Source organism: Camelus ferus, chromosome 2, assembly GCF_009834535.1.
Source record: "Camelus ferus isolate YT-003-E chromosome 2, BCGSAC_Cfer_1.0, whole genome shotgun sequence".
NCBI classification, from domain to species: Eukaryota; Metazoa; Chordata; class Mammalia; order Artiodactyla; family Camelidae; genus Camelus; species Camelus ferus.
In genome coordinates, this window is record NC_045697.1 from 6,353,040 (window position 1) to 6,375,340 (window position 22,301).

General features: G+C 45.4%; 2 long non-coding RNA genes across 4 annotated transcripts in view; one reads left to right on the forward strand and one right to left on the reverse strand.

Moving 5' to 3' along the window:
• LOC116667949 overlaps nucleotides 1–22,301 on the forward strand; it is a 173,661-nt gene that overhangs the window by 150,219 nt on the left and 1,141 nt on the right. The window lies entirely within an intron of this gene.
• On the reverse strand, nucleotides 13,332–14,982 carry LOC116667951. Its single transcript, XR_004324953.1, has 4 exons — nucleotides 14,717–14,982; nucleotides 14,348–14,520; nucleotides 13,690–13,834; nucleotides 13,332–13,465 (listed from the first exon to the last, which is right to left on the reverse strand). It is a non-coding gene; the product is annotated as an uncharacterized LOC116667951 (long non-coding RNA).

Genomic DNA, 22,301 nt, shown 5'->3' on the forward strand with positions numbered 1-22,301 from the left:
AGCATAATCTCTGGGTCCATCCATGTTGCTGCAATGGCAAAATTCCATTCTATTTCATGGCTAAGTAATATTCCATTGTGTATACAGATACCACATCTTAATCCAGTCAACCTGTCAGTGGGCACTTGGGTTGCTTCCATGTCTTGGCTATGGTAAGTGGTGCTGCTGTGAACATTGGAGCGCATGCGTCTTTTTGAATTAGTGTTTTTGTTTTTTTCTGGCTATATACCCAGGGATGGAATTGCTGGATGATATGGTAATTCTGTTTTCTAAGGAACCTCCATACTGTTCTCCATAGTGGCTGCACCAATTTACATTCCCACCAGCATTATAGAAGGGTTCCTTTTACTCCACACTCTCCCAGCATTTAATATTTGTAAACTTTTTAATGACTGCCATTCTGACAGTGTGAAGTGTGATACCTCATTGTAGTTTTGATTTGCATTTCTCTAATCATAAGCAATATTGAGCATCTTTTCATGTGCCTGTTGTCCTGTATGTCTTTGGAAAAATGTCTACTTAGGTCTTCTGCCCATTTTTGATTGGATTGTTTGCCTTTTTTTGTTGTTTAGTTGTGTGAGCTATTTGTGTATTTTGGAAATTAGTCCCTTGTCGGTTGCATTGTTTGCAAATATTTTCTCCCATGCTGTAGGTTGTCTTTTCATATTATTTGTGGCTTCCTTTCCCATGCAAAAGCTTTTACATTTACTTAGGTCCCTTTGGTTTATTTTTACTTTTGTTTCCATTACTCTAGGAGACAGATTCAAGAAAATACTGCTGAGATGTATGTCAAAGAGTGTTTGGCCTTTGTTTTCCTCAAGGAGTTTTATAGTATCCAGTCTTACATTTAGGTCTTTAATCCATTTTCAGTTTATTTTTGTATCTGGTGTTAGAGAATGTTCAAATTTCATTCTTTTACGTGTAGCTATCCAGTTTTCCCAGCACCACTTATTAAAGACTGTCTTTTCTCCATTGTATATTCTTGCCTCCTTTGTCATAGATTAATTGACCATAAGTGCATGGGTTTAAGTTGTCTTTCTGTAACTCCAAACAGACATTTTAAAACTTTCTGACTCCATCACCCATGTCCCCTGATGGCTCTCTTAGATTTCCACTTCTGTGCGTCGTTATACTGTAATTGCTTGCGCTCTATCTTCTACCTCACTCTTTCTCTCAGCCCTCCTTATCCAATCTGCTATTAACTCAGCCCCTGATTCTCACCTCTGTAATTCTGTGAACCAGAAACTTCTTGGCCACTTCAGATCCCCTGTACCTCACTTGCATTTTGTTCTAGCTGTTGCTGTGGAGAGTTTCCTTTGAATTTGTGAAGGTGCAGACAGAGAGTGCCTGGCCCCGTCCTCAGTGCCTGCCTGTTATTCCAAAGCATGAGAGGGTCTGGGTCCATGCCCTGGTGGCAACTGAGCACGGCACGCGGCCCCATGGTACCCAAAGTGACTGCGTAACCTGCCATGTGCCCCAGAGAGTTTTGATGAGCTCTACTAAATGTTCAGACTCACACACTTTCATTGACTTAGAAGGATATGGGTCAGAAACCACAGCTGCCAGCGTGACAGAATCAGGAGCTCCTTTTCCAGTGTGACTCCTTCTAATACTTCACTGAGCAGTCCATGCAGCTGCCTGAGACAGCTCAGGTTCAAGCTACTGTGATCCACATTGAACAAGAACTGCTCTGACTTAAAAGCCTCTTTCCACAGAGGAGCCCATATCTTTTGTAATACCACCACTGGTGTAGTTTCCAGGATCCCCTGTGCTGGTTACAAGAGTCGCTGCATGCAGAGAAACTCAAACTATGGTATCCCCATCAAGAGTTTATAGTTCCTCAAAGTCCAGATTTGGTTTACCTACCAGGGTCATTTTTACCATAAGCAAGTTTGCCTAGTAACATTGTTGAAATTTACCAGCTTACTAGGCTCTCAGAGCTAGAGATTTAATCAAATTCTCAAGAAGAAGGGGCAAGAGTCTCGTTAACCCCAGTCACATGGTCAGAATTGCCCATGGTGTGCACTGTCAGACCCACAAAGTCATAAGGTTGGGCAGTCCGACCACAAAATGACGCACATGAGGTTGGGGCTGAGCAGGTCCAGAGGGCACAGGTAAGCGCTCTTAGCTTACATGGTTGACCTGATTTTGGGGAGTTCGCCAAGACTTGCTAATAGAGGAAGAAAAGCTCCGGCTTGATGAAGTCGGCATGGAATGTGGGTGCGAGTGGGAAATGAAACTGCTGGGCGCCACAGCCTCGCCTGGAGGTGGCCCTTGACAGAAAGCGGACAGGGATCAGGCTGCGCCTGGCCAATGACTTCATGTGGAGAAAGAAGTGGCCTGAAGTAAGGCTTTCCATGGACCCATGAGCAGTGAGAAATGACTGGGCCGGGTTGATCAGGGACCAGCAAGACACACTACTGGAAGAGACCACTTCCATGAGAGTTCTACAAGGATTGTGAGCCCTAGGAGAAGCACCTCATGCAGCCAATTCCAGTATAATCAGGAATGACGGCTAGACAGATGTAGCAAATTGATGACCTTAGCAGCTCCCAGTCATGGAAAGAGCATTTTCTCTGATGGGGCACAGATGTGCTGGGAGGGAAAGCCGACTGAGTAAGGCTTGATAGGAAGTGAAGTGTTGCTGGTAAGAAGGGCCTTAAACAAAAGGGAAATTCCTGGGACCACACATTCTAGCATCAAGTCTACCAACAACCCAGACAGGTGCAGTGCGATGCTTAGTTTTTGGTGTCAACTTGACTGGGCTAAGCAATGCCCATGTGTCCGGTGAAACAGTATTTCTGGGTGTGTCTCTGAGGGTGTTTCTGGATGAGATTAGCATTTGAATGAGTAGGCTGAGTTAAAAAAAAAAATCACCTTCAGCAATGCAGGGGAATATCTCCCAATCCACTGAGGGCTTGAATAGAATGAGAAAGCAGAGGAAGGGCATTCATCTATTCCTGCCCTTGGACATCGGTGCTCCTGGATCTCAGGCCTTCCGACTCTGAATCACACCACTGGCTTTCTTCATTCTGTAGCTTGCAGGTGGCAGGTTGTGGGACCTCTTGTCCTCTGTATTCATGTGAACCAGTTCCTATAGTGAAATCAATCAATCAACCAATCAATCTATATATATATTCTACTGGTTCTTCTCTGGGGAATTCTAATGCAACCAGTCATTCCGCGGAGGTCGTCAGGCCAGGCTGCAGCCCTGGTGCACCCCCTCGTATTGAGGATGTGAAGAGAAAACCCTGAGGATACGATGAAAAGTATGAAGACCTTGTGTCTCTTACCCCCATCACCAGGGCTTTGTGGAAGCTGCATTCTGCCCTTCTAGTTCTCTTTTGAAGAGTTGCAGGAAGAGGACAGACTTTATAAGAGAGGGATTTCCCCTGGGTTACCAAAGCAGAAACTGATTTAGGTAAAGACACCATTTAAATTAAGGGAAGGTGAGCATGCTCGAGTTTACTGAATCCAAATTTCTCCCTTCACGACCCAGTGGAGGGGGAGCATCTGAGAGGACTGGTAATTTGGAAACTGCCACAATCACGATTGTGGTCTCCTTGAGAATGAACCTGTGAGTTTGTGAATAGCTGCTGGCATGTATTGATTTTGTTTTGGTTGGTTTAGTTTGATTTTCTTCTGAGATCAGTCACTGAGGTCTGTGGAGATGGTTATTGTCAGCAGAATAATGAGCTGGGGTCAAGGAGTCAAGGTTTTTCCCTTTGAACCAAATCCATTGTAAAGCCTCCAGACAATAGAAAACTTAGTGTAAGCCACTAGAGTGAGTGACTTAGAGTCTAAGAGCAACTGTAGTTACATAACTTGAAAAATAGAAACTATTGGAGACCCTTAGGAGATGGTGGGACAATACCAAATGTGCCCACAAGGCAGGTCGTTCTAATCCTAGAAGCAAAGGAGAGAGAAAACTGGACAGACATATGTGGAGAAATAAGTGAAGTGAAGAAATGATAGTCAAACTTTTTCAAAGTAGGGTAAAGACATAAATGTGCAGATCTAGGAAGTTCAGCAAATCCTAAATGGAATGAACACATGAAACCCTTGGCTGCACACATCTTAGACTACTGAGCCCCAAAGATGAAAAGAGTTTTGCAAACGTACAGAGAAAAAGGTATAATACAGGGGACAATGATTAAGATTGTCACCGACTTCTCAGAAACTATAGAAACTAAAAGACAAGGGGGGATATCTCAAATTGCTTGAAGAAACAGCTTTCGACCTAGAATTCTGTATTGAGCAAAATTGTCCTTCAGGGACGAAAGTGAAATAAGACATTAGCAGATGAAAGAAAATGCAGAGAATTTGTCGTCTGTCATTTCCTGTTGTGTGGAAAGGCTAAAGTCAGTTCTTCAGGTTGAAGAGAAAAAGTACGAAGGAGAACTCGAGTCTTCAGGAAGGAATAAAGCCCGTCACTGGAAGTGGTGAATCTGTAGGTAAATATTTAAGGCTATTTTTCCTCTTCATTTTTGGTTTAAACAGTTCTATGTGTTTTAAAGAAACTAATTTTCTTATGAGGGTTATATGTTTATGGAATACATATGATATAGAAAAATGGTGGTGGGTAAATAGACAAGATTTACAAGATTTTTACACATTTTGTGAAGTGGTACATTCGACATAGAGTGTGAAGTCAGGGATGGATATTGTAATTCCCAGAGGAACAATTTAAAAAAGAAAAAAAAAAAGCTAAAAGGCCAATAGCCAATAGATAAATTAAAATAGAATCCATTTCATAAAGGGAACCATGACTCTCAAAAATAACTCCTGAACAGAGTGGAGGTGGAGGAAGGTGGGGCAGGGATGTGGGCCAATGGGCCAAGACTTCCTTTGAGAAGAAGATTGAAAGAAAAAAAAGACTACCTGTAATTTTCCTTCAGTTTGGGAGCCGATAGGGTAGGGGGTCCCCGTAGGAAAAGAATCACTTACAGCTTTTTGACGTAAGAGAAGCCGTTGTAGGCCCAAGCCTTGTCGTGAGCTAAGCCTGGCCACAGCGCCTGCCCTTGAACGGGTCTCAGCAATAAAGATCTTAAGGGAAAAAAATAAGCTGTCGTCAGGAAGAGGAAGAACACTGGAAGGTAATCAATCAGCTGGAGAGGCTCGGCTGTGCTCAGTGGGACACAGGAGCCTGAGGCGCTTTGCTGAGCCGTCTTCCAGGTTTTAACCCCACCCTCCACCCCCAGGACTCAACCTCCGGTCAGCTAGAGCCTGAGGGGTGATGATGCTGACCTTTTTTGACCCTAGTGGTTTCAACTGAAGCTTGGGCTCTGTCAGCCTTTGCCCCAGTTCTATGCTGCCATGTATCTCTGCTCCAGTCCCTTCATGAATATGCATACACCACGCAAGCCCCTCCATGAATATGAATGTTCCCTTAGCTTAAATCTTCCCCGATTTTGCTGTCCTGGAAGACACTGGTTTGGAAAAGATCCCTGGTGTTCCCCTTACTTGCTGCAAGTAAGGAATGTTTCCTTCTCATCTTTGGCTTCTGATTTATGGCTCGAACCCACCAAGAAGCGAAAACAGTTTTCGGGCAACAAGTTCACATACGTGAACGTCAAACTATGATCCAGAATATAGTGGCACCACTTACAATTGTTGGCAGTTTACAAAGTACCTCCAAGAAGCTCTGAGAGCAATTTAGAGTTAAATTCCTTTACCCTCTACAGCAAATCCAGAGCCTAGGATTTTTCTTTTGACTAACTGAGCACTGCCATCTGGTGTGTAATTGTAGGAAATAACAGGGATTGAATTCCCAAAAGGAAGGTCCTTTAAAATAAGAGAGCCATTGTCTTTTAATGTTTGTCTCCTTAACCTCATTTTACAAATGAAAAAAGACTCAGGATATCAAAAGAGAGGTCGGAACAGCCTCGCACAGGCCACTGCAACTAACTTGAAAGGGTAGGATGAACCTTTACAGGTAGCACTTGAATGAGCCTCGAGGTGAAAGGGAGGGGTGGCCTGGGGGGACGGGTGGAGCCCTGGGAAGGCCGGAGTCTAGTGAGGAGCTCGGACTCAGGGACAGGGCTGGGGCACCCCTGAGCGTGGCCATTGCCTGGCTGGATGCTGAGGTTGGGTCCCCTCAGGTATAAAACTGGACAACGATTCCAGCCTCTAATCCTCCCAGCGACCCATGTACTGTTTTAAGTGCAACATCAGTCACGACAAGTATGTAATGAATATTAGCTGTGTTTTTTTTTCCCCACTTAGACTAGAAAGAAATATAGGAAGTTAATTAAAAATTCACCAGCACCTTTGGGTTCAACTCCATGTTAGCCCCATTCTCCCACAAATGAAAGGAGTTAAATGACAGGAGTCCTCCCGACTAGGCAGGATGTAAACAAAGAGAAAACAATAGAAATGACTACCCTTATCGAGAGTTTACCAAGCACCCAGCGCTGATCTACGTGTGTTACGTGTATTAACTCACTTAATCTTAAAATACTTTTTCCCAGCTTTGAGGTATGATTGACAAATAAGTTGTACGTACTTAAGTTGTATAATATTTTTAAGGTGTACAACACGATGATTTAATATACATACATACTGTGAAATGATGAACACAATCAAGTTAACACGGCCATCACCTCACATAGGTACTTTTTTTCTGTGTGTGGTGAGAACTCTTAAAATTTACTTTACTAGAAGATTTTCAGCCTACAGTGCTCTACGGTATACAGTACTCTACAGTCTACAGTGTTCTTCCTTATTTCTCTTAACAGTGTTGTCCAGGTTTATCCATGTTGTTGCAAATAACAGGGTTTCCTCCTTTTTATGGCTGAATACTATTCTATTCTATGTATGTACCCACATACACGCCCTCTACGTTTTCTTTATCCATTCATGTGTTGATGGACATGGGTTGTTTCCATATCTTAGCTATTGCCAATAATGCTGCAATAAATCCTGGGAGGTAGACACCTCTTTGAGTTGATGATTTCATTGCTGTTGGATATGTACTTAGAAGAGGAATTGCTGGATCATATGGTAGATCTACTTTTAATTTTTTGAAGAACCTCCATACTGTTTTCCACAGTGGCTGCACCAATTTACATTCCCACCAGCAGCCTGCTAGGGTTCCTTTTGCTCCGCCTTTTTGCCCGTAGTTCTCTCTTGTCTTTTTGGTGCTAGTCATCGGAGACGTGATATCTCATTGTGGTTTCGATTTGCATGTCCCTGATAATTAGTGATGTTGAGCACCTTTTCATGTACCTGTCGACCATCTGTATGTTTTCTTTGAAAAAAAGTCTATTCAGTTCCTCTGCCCATTTTCAATTGGGTTTAGCTCTTGTTGAACCGTATGAGTTTCTTATATATTTTGGATATTAGTCCCCTATTAGTTTCATGGCCGTGTTCAGTAGGAAAAGCATGAAGTGACCTTTAATGATATACCTACTTGGGTAGCTAAGGTAGGGTTACCCCCAAAAACACATGATGTCCAGTTAAATTTGATTTCAGACAATATGCTACTTTTTTGTACATGTTTCAGAGTGTATAGGATATATTTATACTAAAAAAATTAACAGGGCATCTATATTTTTATTTGCTAAATCTAGAAATCCTAAAGAATACATTCCATGAGCACAGTTTTGAGGCAAAGAAGTCCAAGACATCAAGCCACTGTGTGTTGATAGATTTCCTCCATATTTGCATAGAGTTTAGTATCTCATTTGGAAAAGTAGGGGTGCTGATAGTAGCTGCTTCATGGGCGTGTTGCCATGAGAATTTAAAGGTTCTGAACCTGATTCCAACATGTGTGTGTGGTACTGGTGGTGGTGCCGGGGGTGGGGGGGGAGGTGTTTCCACACCAGCATCTATTGTCCAGAGAATATTGTCCAGCTGGATATCCTAAAATTCAACTCAATTCTTGCACTTTCCACCCTGAGGTAGCATCAGATTCACAGGTGAAGGGCTTGGTCCTAAAAGACTGCCGCCCACCCCCATCCCACCTCAGACACTAGTCACAAGCCCAGGTTGTCACCTGTGCTTCTGACCAACCACCTATTGTTTGGAACTTCTCACAGCCTCTTCCTTGGGTTCAATTAATTTGCTAGAGCAACTCACAGAACTCAGAGAAACATGTTACTTAGTGGATTACTGGTTTATTATGAAAGGATATAACCTAGAAACAGCCAAATGGAAGAGATGCATCGGGCAAGGTATGAGGAAAAGGCACAGAGCTTCCATATCTTCCCCAGGCGTGCCATTCTGCCAGGTACCTCCACATGTTCACCAGCCCGGAAGCCCTCTGCGCCCAGTCCCTTCAATGGAAGCTTCATTACCTATGCACGATTGGTTAAATCATTGGCCATTGGCAATTGATGATTGGACTCGATCTTCAGTCCCTTCTGCTCCCCAGAGGTTGGGGGTGGTTAGGGTGAGACTGAAAGTCACCTGGGTGTCTACACTGGCAGCCAGCCCCATCCTTAGGTGTGTGTTCCAAAAGTCACCTCTTCAACATAACAGAAGACACCTTAATTGCTTTCATCACTTAGGCAATTGCAAGAGTTTTAGGAGCTCTGTGCCAGAAGTGAGGATGAAGACCAAATATATTTTTCTTATTATAAATCACCGTATCACAGAGTTCAGGGATTTCATGGAAAGCATAGCACAGCACTGGAAGGCAACAGAGTTGGCAGGTGTTAGAGGTGATTTCCTCTGTCTAGAATTCCTTCTCAGCTGAGTCTGGCTTACTACTCCCTTCACTTGGCTCACACCTACTCAACCGCTGACTCAGCTCAGACAGAGCTTTCAGAAGGCCCTCCAAGCTTCCTGGGCTGGGCGGTGGGGGAGAGGCTGCCTGAATCACCTGGGACCACGTCCGTCTTTGCTTTTCCCAAGCTGCCTCCTGACTCGCTCCCTCCTCTGAAATTCTTTAGGGCTGAGATGCTGTCTTTGCCTTTGCATCTCCAGCTCCTAACATCGTTTGAACTGAGTTGAAGGGAAATGTTATTTTCCTCCTGAGGCCAACAGGGAGCATGAGAACTGAGCAACAAACATCTTAATTTTCCTGGATCCTTTGGCTTGCTGTTTTCCAGTTGTTTTCCCAGTACACATAATTTAGAGCTATTACCCCTGTCTGCTTCCATCCTGTTAGGCGAGGCAGGTGACATGTTGGGAGAGACAGGTCTTGTGAATGTGAAGGAACGGGATTAACTTGACAGACATTCCCTTTTCCTTCCAACAAAAGCAGCTCTTTTCTCTCCGTTGTTCACTGGCCTTGGAATGACGGATTGTGAAAATTGAATCAACCTCTTCTTTTATTACAGCACCTTTACTAGGCCCAGCTAAAGATTCTAAAGCTTTCTGGCAAAAGAAAAAAGAAAAAAAAACAACAACAACAACAACACAACAACGAAAAAAGCGAGGGAACAGGGGAGCACAGCGCTCTCCTGGCAGCCTCTCTGCCTTTCCCCGGGTCCTGCCTCACCCTCCATGACTGGACGGCGGGCGCACATTTCCTAGGTGAGGGCAGCGCATGGCACTCCTGAGTTAGAACCAGACTGCAGGGAAGGCAGCTTGTGAGTTTGATTTGTTTTCATGAATCATGACCTCTGAAAGCTGCTTGGCTTTTGTACTAAGGAAAGCAGAGAGCTGGGAAATGAGTGTCTGTCTATCTCCTTTGAAGATGAGTAAACCAGGACTCGGGCAGGTCAAGTAATCTTCCCAGGGCCACCCGCCTAGTGAGGGTTAGTATTTATTTCCCACAAGGGCTGTCGGGAGGAGAGAATCAGACAAGGAATATACAACATCTAGCAGGATGCTGGTACCCAGGGGCACTTAACACAGTTTGGCACACCCAACAGCTAGAAAGACCGGTCCCAAAATGCCCCTGACAGCTCCCTTTTCAGATTTTCTGTTTCCCCCAAGACGGATGTCCTGACACCCTTACCCCCATTTCCCAGTTTCACATGCAGGACGGATATTCTGCTCTCTTCCCCGGAAGTGTGTGAGGCGCCCTTCCTGCTCTTCCCTTTGACCTTCACCCCTGCCCAGAGGAGCCTGTCGCGTTAGAGTAAGACCTGAGCGTGCGTGGTCCCCACCGTGATGCTCATTCTTTTCTGATTCACCCTGCCCACGGGACGCATGCCTTCTGCGTCCTCTTGTGCAGCACTGACAAGGGCACACTGGTCCTGTAAGAAAAGACCGTATCCATCCAGTGGGGTGGATGCGTTGATTGGGTGTCAGGGCCCTACATCCATGTCAAAAATCACAGATGTGTATTAGGACCACACACGTAAGCTACATTCTCCAGTCCAGTTGTGCCACTAGGGAAGGTGACGTGTTTCCACCACCTGTCTGACCTCTGTGTCGTCTCTCAGTTGATTGCAAGTGTGGGAGTGGATCAAAGGGTTTTAGGAAGGTCAGTGAATGACGCTAATACCTTGATCCACTGGAACTCTTGAGACACAAATTCTGGTGGCTGGAGATAAAATGAGTGAGGAGCCAAGATCAAGGCTTTGGGCTAAACCAGGGCATAAGACCTTCGATTTTAGTAATAATCGTGGTTGGCGGGACAGAGAGTTTATTTCTCCGTTGCTCACAAGGAAGCAGCTATCTTTATTTGATCAACTCAGTGCCCAGGATTTGTATCACAGGCTGGTTTCTGAGTCAGTGTGAGCTTCCCTGGTAGACGGCACTTCACGTGTGTGGTCACGACTTGTTGCTCTAAGCACTGAGCGTGTCCCATGTGACTCTGCTGTGAGCAGATGGGTGGGGGCTCCCGCCTGGTGTCCTCTGGACTTCACCCCATGTGCCTGTTCCTTTTGCTGATTTCATTTTGAACCTCTTCACTGTAACACTTCTTGACCATGATTGCAAATGCATACTGCCCCCTGTGAGTTCCTCTAGTGTGTCACTGAGCCTGAGGGTGCTTTTGGAGACCCCGACAGAGACACTTGACGGAGAGCTTGGAAAGCGAAAATGAAAATTAGGAAGAGGAAAAAAAAACTGACTTGGAAAAGCTAAGGAAAAGGAAGGTTTTTAAGAAAACTGGAATGATAATTTTCAAATGCTGCTGAGCAAGAAATTAAAATGCAGCTCTTGACGCTGTTCACACAAAGCTGCAGCAAGACGCCCGGGGCAGAAGGCCGGGGTGGGGGTGCCACACTGAGGCACGGGAACGCACACTGCGCGTGTCTTTTAAAGGCAGACTAACAGTGTCAGGAATAGACACCAGGGAAACTACACACATGCTGTGCACACGTGCCTGGTGGGTTGAATTTTGTCCCCCCAGAAGATACGTTCAATGAGAACGTATTTGGAAATTGGGTCTCTGCAAATGCAATCAAATTACGTTGCACCATGCTAGATTAGGGTGAGCCCCGAATCCCTTACAGCTGATGTCCTTAAGAGAAGAGGGGACATTTAGACACAGACTCAGACACACATGCCAAATGAAGACTGAAGCACAGATTGTAGTCATTGTTGTGGGGCACAACGCGGTGGTCATGGGCCAGTGTGCATGGTGGTAAAAGAATTAACCAAGAACCAAAGACCATGAGGATTTAAGAACAGAGGGCAGGTTTAATAGATATGCTTCTACAGACAACAGCGGGCTACACAGGCGAGAGGTGCCTGCACGAGCACCAAGGGGGGCATGCAGGGTCTTTTACTGGGGGGTAAGGGGTCCGTGAACACAAGGAGTAGGGGTCTCCATGGTCAGTCTGGGCGCAGGTACCAGGTTGGTTGTAAGACCTGTCAGGGACTTCTCTGAATAATAGAATTTACGACTTTGATAAGGGCAGGATGTGAGACCTGGCACCCAGGGTATTGTGAGATGAGCTGTTTCCTGGGGTGATGGGTTTTGTTAGGGTAAACACACATCAAGAGATGTTTTTTTATCCTGCAGAAATGCAGGATGAGGAGTGGGCCTGCAGTGGGGAGTGGGGGTTAAGTTGTGGGGCTGCAGGCACACTGAGAGCCCAGGCGTGGGGGTTTTATGACTCCAGGGAGTGCCAGCTGGCTCCACAGCCCTGAATCTACAAGCCAAGGAACCCCAGAGATTTCTGGCAACTACCAGAAGCAAGAAGAGGCAGGAAGGATTCTTCTCTGGAGACTGGAGAGAGAATGGCCCTGCTGACATCCTGATTTTGGATTTTTAGCTTCCAGCGCGGTGAGAGAATGTATGTCTGTTGTTCTCAGCCACTCACCCAGTTTGTGGCGCTTTGTGATGGCGGCCCCGGGAAACTAACGCTTGCACAAACACACACAGACGTGTAATTGTCAAGGACCTGATGTGAATTTTGTCCTTAATCCTTTAAATGCCTGAGTGTTTTCACTTTTGTTTTACCAACTACAAATGAGCAATAAGTTGAATAGACGCAAAAGCACTTCAACAGGGATTACAGTTCAAGCAAACTAATCATTAGTCAGAGAACTTGACCACTGCGTGGGCCCCATGTGGGCTGACATTTCCACTAGAGCCCAGGAGGCCCCGGGTCAGATTCGGGGGAACAGGACTGCCCCAGTTTTAGCAAGTCCCTGTACAAAAGCCAAATGAAGGCTCAGATACACATGTGCAAGTATTTAAAAGGTATTTTCTCAATCATGTGTTAACTCGATGTGGTCTCTCCTCCTACCTGACAAGTATAACTTCATGATAAGAGAATTTAAAATCTGTGAAAAGTCATGGCTTTATATGACTGAATGCCAGCAAAATACCAAAGATGACCAAATTTAACTATGCACGTCTACATTTCTGCCAACGGGCTGGCAGTGTTTAGATGCGTAATGAAATAAACATAGACATGACTTATAAATTAATTAGCATTTCAAACTCTCTATTTAGCTCACTTTCAACTCAGTGAAGTCATTAGTCATGCTTTTATAATCATGATTTTCACATACTTTGTATTCTGTTGACTGAAATGACCGAAACATATTAAAATCAATGTAAAAAATAAAAAGAACGTTCACATATTTTCCAATAAAGTTTATAAATATCCATTATAAAAGTAAATGGAAATTTTTAAAAAAGTATAAATAAAAAATTTAAGTTGTTTGAATGAAGGAAAACACTTAATCTAAAAATATAATTGAACTACATTAATTTTTAATGAAAACCAAACTAACTGCAAATGTAACGTTCTGCGGGAGGAACTGGGGGCGGGTGTTGCTTGCATTCGCCTGGATGTCCTGACGAGGGTGGTGAGGAAGAGGGTGGAGTGACAGTCTTCCTTGTTGTTCACTCCAGGCACCAGTCACGCGTGAAAGGTCACTGAATCTGATCCGTGCGTCTGCAGAAGCACAGGCAGCCCCGCCAGCACATCTTACCTGAGTCTGAGACTTCTTTAGTTTAGAATCCAGGATGATTTTTTTTTAATTGAGGTATAGTCAGTTTACAATGTTGCGTCGACTTCTGTCATAAAGCACACAGTTCCAGTTATACATACATATGTGCCTTTTCAGTATAGATTACTGCAAGATGGAGAATACAGTTTCCTGTGCTCTGCAGGAGGAAATTATTGATCTATTTTATGTATGGAAGTTAGTGCGCAAATCTTGAACTCCCAGCTTATCCCTTCCCACCCCACTTCCCTCCTGATAACCATAAGTTTGTTTTCTGTCTGTGAGTCTGTTTCTGTTTTGTAAATAAGTTCATTTGTACCCTTTTGTTTTGATGCCACATATAAGTGATACCATATGGTATGTTTATTTCCCTGTCTGACTTACTTCACTTAGAATGATGATCTCCAGGTTCATCCATGTTGCTGCAAATGGCGTTATTTTATTCTTTTTATGGCTGAGGAGTATTCCGTTGTATAAATATACCAGAGCTTCTTTATCCAGGATGATTCTTTATCCCAACTGAGACCAGCTGGTAATTCAGCCCATGATGGGAGGGTGAAAAATAATTTCTTGTCCTTATGAGAAGCCTCTTTTGGCCTTACTGCTTCTTTAAAGCAAAACTCAGTACTTCATTGCCTTGCAGGGACTACCTCAACTCCAGACTGCTTGAGAAAGAACTGATATTTTACCAGATGTTTTTGTTTCAAAGAGGAAAGATGTTTACAGTCTAAGTAACAAGACGGTCTTCACACAAACACCTTTTTAAGTCTTTCTCTTCCTTCTCTTCAAATTCTCTCCCAATATCAGCCACCCTCTCTCTTCCTTCACATCAAGCCCTCCCCGCCTCCCCTCCTCCAATCCTCCCACCTTCCCTGGGTCTCACCAGAGCCCTTTCTATGTAAAGCAGTTTGTGTCCCATTGGCTCCCATTTCCAACTTCGCAGTTGTTGCCCTGCCCAGCGCACAGAGGAATTTCCCTGGGATTCACTGTCTTTAGAAGATTGGGACTCGGGTAAATAAAAAGGGCTTTCAGACAGACTTACAGGACATGCAGATTCTTGTTAAGGTGAATTCTTAATTCCTCCATCTTTCACCCGATGCAGATTGTGACCCATAAAATTAAAATAATGGCGTTCGTGTACCGAGCCCACTTTCTCAAACTCCTCTTTCTCCTCATGCTCACACGTGCTCTGGAGTCCGTGGCTCACAGGGGCACCTGAGAAGCAAAGCCTGGAGGTTAGACCACCCTAACTGAACTCTATCTCCTGACAACTTTCTCTAAGAGCCTAACTATTTAGTTTTGTTTTTGAGCTATATTTCCCCCAATATGCATTTTCATCTGGAGAGAACGGCAAGGAAAAATATCTTGTGTTCTACCAGCGAAGGAAGGAGATTTCTCTACGGAATGTTACCATCTGTCCAGCCACATGGCAGTGAAGCTGCATCGAGTGCTGGACGACTCCGGAGAGGATTTCCATTGCTTCCCGGCAGCCGAGCCGGCCGCTAGTGTGAGGCAGGACTTCAGCATCAGTGTCTTTATTGCATCAGGCATTCTCATCTCAAATGATCCGTCGCGAAGATCTGGAAATAAACACACGTGCTTTAAGACAACGTTGAGCCACAGAAAGTCCTTGTTGACAGAATAAATCCACCCTACAGAGCCTGTTTGTCAAACATATAATCACTTTCCCACCACGGGGCATTTTCTGTGCTGTTCCTTCGGCCTGGAATGTTCTCTACAAACTACCCTTTGTTAAAATTTGTGCCCATCCTTGGAAACATCTCAGCCCTTCCTGCTCATTTCTGAGGAAAACTGTTTCCACATCCCTCCACTCAAACAGAGATATGAAGAGGTGGCTTCTCTTTCTCCATGTCCTTTGGCCGGTCCCCTTTCTGCAGCTTCCCTGGCGGTGCATTCTCACACTGCCTTCTCTTGAGCCTTGCACAGGTGTGTACATCAGTATCTGCCCCTAAGGACTCTCAAAAAAAAAAAAAAAATGATAGCAAAGGAATCATCTTTGGGGAAACATTGGAGGAAAACTGTTTGTTGAATGACTAAATGAATCACCAGCTTCTGCCATCACAATTTGTCAGCAGCCTCGGCCCCTCCTGCAGAGGCCCTCTGCCCACTGCCCATCACGCCTGGTCCAGGCCGTGGCTCAGTGCTCAGTCCTCGTGTGGCCGGAGATTCACAGTGTGCATCTAGGCCTGGATAGGGAAGAAAAGTGAAGAGTAACAACCATTTTTAATGTAACGTGCTGGAAATGTCTAGTGAGCCATCAGAATGACTGACGCAAAGAGTGGTTTTATTTAACATTGCTTTTCGTGCTCTAAGAATAATAATTATGAAATACCTGAGTGCTTCCAAATTCACTTTTCCCTGTAAATTTAAACAAGAACTCAAACACGATACCAAGAGAATTGACAAATGGACCCCAGATCATGCTCTGGAGCCACATTTGGAAAATACAAGCTAATGGAATTACGAAATGCAAAAATAGGCCAGAAAAAAAGTTAAACTGTGTCGAGGATCTCGGAGACAAATGTATCCCACCCCTCATGTCACAGAGGACTCGTGGCAGAGCAAGAACGAGGGAGGGACTTGGTAAAAGTCTTACAGCTCTTGGTACCGGAGCTGGGAAGAAACCCGCCACAGTGGGAGAACGAAAAGGGAGGTGTGATTGCCTCCGAGTCAGTTCCGTGCGGGCACAAATGCCGTCTCACTAATGCCGTCTCACTAATGAGCCCAGGTCATGAGACTGACTCATCCAGTTGACAAGGCACAGAGGTTTGAAATGAAAACCTTTAAGAGGATACTCGGCTGCATGGCCCTGGGTCCCTGGTTAGCTCACCTGAACCCCCATGAATTAGAACTCCGTAGTGGGGGGCGATGCAGACCTCGTGTCTGGAGCATGCTTCCTGAGTTCCTCCTCTGGGACCAGAGGAGGTGGGGGGCGGGGAAGAGGACTGGGGCTCTCTGAGAGAGGTGACGGTGGGCTGTCCTTTACATCAGCCAGGCCACTCGTGGAGAATTATGTTTTATTCAGCAGGTTTTCTGAGGACTTCAAGCTGGAGAGGCGGCCTCTCAGGCAGCTCCGAGGGACTGCTCCGAAGGGGGAAGGGGGGAGCGGGATCTACAGGAGTTTTTGCAACAAAGACCAGGTAGTTGGAACATCGAAAGGTTACTGCTAATTAAACAAAACGAGATGTCTCAGGTTAAGGAATTTAGTGCTCTTCTGTGGAAGGGAAGATGGAAGAGCTCTGGGCTCACTGAAATCGTCCCTTTGATGTGCACCTCAGCTCTCTGGGGCCGGTGTCCTGTTCTTTCCCATCCCGAGTCCCCTCTGGGGCCGCCGTTGGGAGTGGCTGCAGTGGCCGAGTGCTTGGCAGCAGGCGGCCTGCTTGTCTCCGTCCTGAGTTCTCCCCAACTCACCGTTGGGGGCTGCGGTAGTGGCTGGTGGCTGCTGTCTGCAATGTCCTTTGTTTCCTGATACGGTGGCAATATTTCTCATTCACAACTTCTACGCTGCAAAACCAGTTCTGCCCTTGGCCGTGGCCTTAGGCAGAGAACCATGTCTAAAAGGGGACTTGGCAATGAAGGAGCTAGAGGAACACACATACCCTGACCTCTTTATCCTGCAACCCAGTGGGAGCCAGAGGGTAAGGTGAGACAGGAAGGAAGGGGGCAGGGCACGACCGTTTAAGGAATGACACAACAGTTAGCACCAAGATGGCGGAGAGTTCAACGCCCAACAGACCTTGAGGCCCAATATGGCGGGAGATTTGACTCCCAGTAGACCTTGAGCTTCATTATTCACTCATTATAATACATTAGCTGCGAAGTGGCCCTCCCACAGGTGCCACGACAGTTCCCAGGCTGACTATGAAAGGTCAGAGAGAAGGCAGTGGCCCAATTCCTGGGAATCCTCACCCCTTCCCCAAAGTAGTTGGAATAATCCTCCTACTTATTAGCATATGAAATGACCAAGCCCATGAAAAACTAACAACCCCACGCCTCGTGGTCGCTCTCTCCGGCCTTCTGAGACGGCCCGCACTCTGTCTATGGAGCGTGCATCTCCTCTGAATAAATCTCCTTTTACTCAGCTATGGCTTGCCCTCGAATTCTTTCCTGAGGGAAGCCAAGGACCATCACTTGGTGGGGCGCATCCCAGGGACTCCCCCAAGACCTGGGACACGGCCTTCCTCTTGTGCCCCATTTTTTCCTATGTCAAAGGAAGCCCAGTTATTTATGTCCAGAGAGTTCAGCCTCTCTGGGCACAAAGCAGGGTGGTGGAGGGGCAAAAGGCACATTCCCAGCACAGTGGGAAACCTCGCATTGCCAGGAGGGGTCTTCGACGGGGCATAGTGCTCAGAGACAGTCTTCCTCCTGCCCACCCCCCACTCACTCCTCCCTGTGGAGAAGGAATGACTTATGCAGTTTGGAAGAAGGAGTAAGGACAAGAGGGATCAGAACCTCGGGGTTCTCTTTCGCTGGTCCTGATACTGAGCAGGACCCTGGGCCCCACCACCCCCACCTCTTGTTTATAGAAAAGCTGATGTCTGCAGGCCTCCCTGAGTCTGAGAAGAGCAGGCTCAAGCAGTTGATGAGGACAAGCCCGCCGGCTTTGGGGAATGGCGACAACTCTGATCGCCTACCTCAACGAGTAACTGAGATTATACCCCCATTTCCCTTTAAACCTTTCATGGCTGAACAGAATCTTTGGAGATTGTTTACTTTGTAGGGGGGGGGACATTGGGTCCACTAGATTGCAGGCATTCTGATTAAAAGCAACTTTCCTTTTTGTGACCACGGCTGTTGCCCCTGCGATCATACCCCTGCTCCTCCCTTGACTAGAAACCAGTTACTCTTAAAAATACATGTCCCATTAAAATATTTACTATGGCTAAGCTTTTTATTATTTCGTAGCTTTCCTTCAAATCTCAGGTTTAATTGCATTGGAACGGACAGATGACTTTCAGTTTTAGAGAACACTTGTGTGAATGCCCAGCAAATATAGCTGCCGACAGGGGTCTTCTCTTGTTTTATTTGAGAAACCTCTGAGTTCCAAACCACAATTTGGATTTCTTAGTAAAAATTCTACCCAAGTGAAGAAAGACTGGAAAGAAGCAGCCTCTTTTCCCTCTAAATAGGCATCCCTTTAAAGGACAGGGGTTCGAACGCTGTGGATCCTGGAAGAAATACAGGGGCTTTTAGGTATGATATTGAAACTGGAAGAAATGCCTGGTTTCTCATTTCTAAAACAAAGGGTAAAGGCTAAACTAGTTTTTCAAGGGGTCGAATTGCTTTTCTTCTTCAAAAAAGTTTGGAGACAGATCAAAACCAACAGCCACAGTGACAAGGAGGGCGGTTCTGAGGTGGGGGATGTCTACTTTAGTGCCTCTGCTTGGCCCCAAAGCATCTGCCAGGCTCCCTCGTGGTTTTTAAAAGCGGTGGATGAGCCTGGGCCCGTCCAGGAACAGCCCACCCACACAATGGCTGGTCCCAGGAGTTCCTTATAAAGTGTTATTCAAACTCCCTAGGTGATACCCGTCCATGCTTCAAATTGCCTTATTAGGAGCCTCCAGGACCAAAATCCTCAGGGATGACAGTGGAGGGGAGGGCTTTGGAGGAGTGAGGTGCAGGTACCTTTGGATCAGCCTTGCCTGAGTTGCTGAGATGCCAGGGGGCTGGCTACTCCACAGTCAAGTTCCCTATTTGTCCTTTAGCTTTCTGAGACAAAATTCAGGAATTTATGGCTGAGTCTATTGGGCTCAAAATGGGAAAACTGCAAAGTTAGACAGACAATTGCTTTCTGTCTCAGTTCACAGAATCAGTAAGAAGGTCTGAGTAGCAAGACTCTAAACTGCTTTACCCGAATGCTGTGCTTCATTCTGTTTTCATTAAAGAGAACTTTAGGATCTCTGAGCGTGGTCCCTGCGACAGCAGCACCTGCCTCGTTAGACACACTGAATCAGAATCCGTATTTTAGCGAGATCCTTTGTGATTCGTACACACAGAAAACCAAACTAGAGAATTTAAATCACAAGCTCACTCTGCACGAGGCCCTCAGTCCCAGCTGCCCTGTAAACCAGCCATAGAAGGACAGTGCGGTGGGCAGGTGGCCCGGCCAGCTTTCAGGAGGGGAGTCCAGAGCAAGCCCTTCACCCATCGGGCCACAAGCAGCATCTTGGGTCACTGCTTTGCAACCTGGGTTTCTCTGTGTGACTCAGGGCCCAGCGTGTCCAGCCTAAGGAGACTCTCCTTTAATTCCCGCAGTCTTCCATCCTGCTGGCCCCTCCCTGCCCATCACCCCTGGTTCATATTAACATTAATTATAGCCCATGGCCCTGCATATGCTGCTTTCTCTGATAACACAGAGTGTGCCTCTCCCCTGCTGGACTATGAGTACTTTTCCCCTTTCATTCTCTAGGAGCACTAGCAATGCCATGGCAACGCCTAATCCCTAACCTCGAGATGGGGTGGGGCTGATGAGAGTGTCCGAGCAGGTGTTCTTGGAAAAGGAAACAAAGAATTAGCCAGATGAGGGGAGAAATAAAGGAGCCGAGTTCTCGGCCAGTGCTTCTCAAACTGTCATCTGCACAAGTCACCCAGGGACCTGCAGATTCTGATTCAGGAAGTCAAGGATGGTACCAGAGATTCCGTAGCCCTTACAAGATGTCAGGTGGCGCAGATGCTACTGGTCCAAGGACCACAGTTTGAGTAGGAAGTTACTGGCAATGTGAGGGCAAGGGTCTTGCTATGATAGTCACTGTGATGTCATGATCATGTGTGTCTGCCCAAGGAAAGATGGTTAATAATTAGTAAATAAATAGTTACTGAATTAAACACTTATAGCTGAGACACCACGCTGGGTGCCTGAATTCTCATAATAATCTTGCAAGATTAACAATATGTCAGTTTTGGCTGTAAAATCGGGGCTAATACTATAGGCATTGAGGCACAGAGAGGTTGAGTTACTTGCTGAAAGTCACACAGTTATTGTGGCAAGTTGCTCCTTACCAAGTATTCCATGTGCTCCCCTACATTTCCTGATCTCCCTTGCAGTCAGTTGAAGCTGTTGAACTAATTTCAGCCAATGGTCTACTGAGGACATGGCATGTGCCACCTCCTAGCTGAAGCAATTCAGAGCCAGCCCTCTCTCCTCCTTCACCCCTCTCTCCTCTGCTTTGTACTCTGCCCTCTGAAACACGCGGCCCCCAAGATAAGGTTAGCAGGAATGCTGTCCAGCCTGCAGGGGACTTCACACGAGGAGTCAGAGATCTGTGCTGAATTTAAACCACTACAAATTCGAGTTTGTTATCAGATGATGCCGACTAGGAGGGGCTTGGTGTTGCTATCAGACAACGCTTCGTACGGTGGGCTTTCTGTCTGGGACCCTCGGTCCCCCGAAGGTGCGCATGTGCCTGATGCAGTCTAGATGAGGCGAGTCAGTGCTGCCCGTGGGTGGAGCCCAGATAATGTTAGGCCCCGGGACCCAGAGAAACACCTGAAGACGTGAAAGCTTTAACAGTAGCGGCACAGTGACCGTCCTCTACAACTCGGTGAAGGTTTATTCTCTGACCAACGCCATTTACTTTCTAGCTCTGTTCTTGACTCGTATTAAGGCATGTCTTCAAACATGGTTGGGATGAGGAAAACCTTGCTTTTCGAGGTTTTATGGCTCCATTCAAGACCTGAAAGAAATCTTATTTTTAGAACAATTTAATGCACACCTTCTCAAGTGATTGACTTTACAACCTCTGTTCATTCAGTAAACAGGGGATGCAGTTTCTGCACACAGTGGCACGTGGATTTGTGTGTCCCATAAAACAAGATGCACCATCCTAGTTGCATGTAAACATCACAAAGACGAGACGACTGTTTATATTTTTCTTGGGATGCAGCATTAAACAGAAAGGAGTGGCACAATGACTTAGAAATGGGAAACCCGAGAAAGTGTATAATCATCATAGAAGCCAAGTCAGTGTTGAGTCTGTCCAACCTTCTCCTGCCCACCCACGTTTCTCCTTCTCTGCCAAAGATGCTTGTCCAAGGTGTTTTTACTGGTGAGACTGGTGTAACATTTTCAGAACAAACTGCTCTCTAGTCTCTGAAACAATTTGCATCAAATAGAGAAATAGAGAAAGTGACCCAACCCATTTGCTGATAGTAAAAGTGGCATAAGGACAGTACTGAAGAGGGAATTGTTACCACTTACATAAAGATTCTACCATGAGATCTGTAAACACAGCAGTGCACACATATAAATAGATCAGATTTACTCCAGGAATACTGGAGGATTTAACATAAGAAAAATGTATTCAAGTAATAATACACATTAGGATTTTTAAAGAAAAAAGTAACTCAAACATGTTATGTAAATTTAGTTATGGAAAAAATCTAAGATGACTTATGGATAGAAGGGAATTGCCTTAAGCTGATAAAAATCTATCTTCCAAAAAAACTAAGGCAAAAATTATGCTTTACATGGAAGGGGGAAACTCCAAGGAACTTTCTTGTCTCTTTCCGTATTTCTTTTTTTGAAGCTCTAATCTATTGCCTACATAGAAAATACAAGGACTCCGATTTTAATATTGAATCTCGTGTTACATCAGTCAGGACTTCTCTCAGACTGCTGGGTAGAGCTCCTTCTATTGCTGACGTATAGGAATTCGACTGAGTTTTAAAACACTGAATGGGCACTTGGCAATATTGTTAGGTTTTAAAATTCTACTCTTTCCTTCTTTCTCTACGGCTACAATTGATTGTGCAAACTATAGTTTTTATTGTTATTGTGAATGAGGATCTTTTCCCTTAAATAAAAGGAATACATTATAAAACATTATTGGAGGGGAGGGTATAGCTCAGGTGGTAGAGTGCATGCTTAGCATGCATGAGCTCCTGGGTTCAATCCCCAGTACGTCCCTCCAAGAATAAATAAATGAGTGAGTAAATCTAATTACCTCTTCCCACCAAAAAAATTTACATATACATAT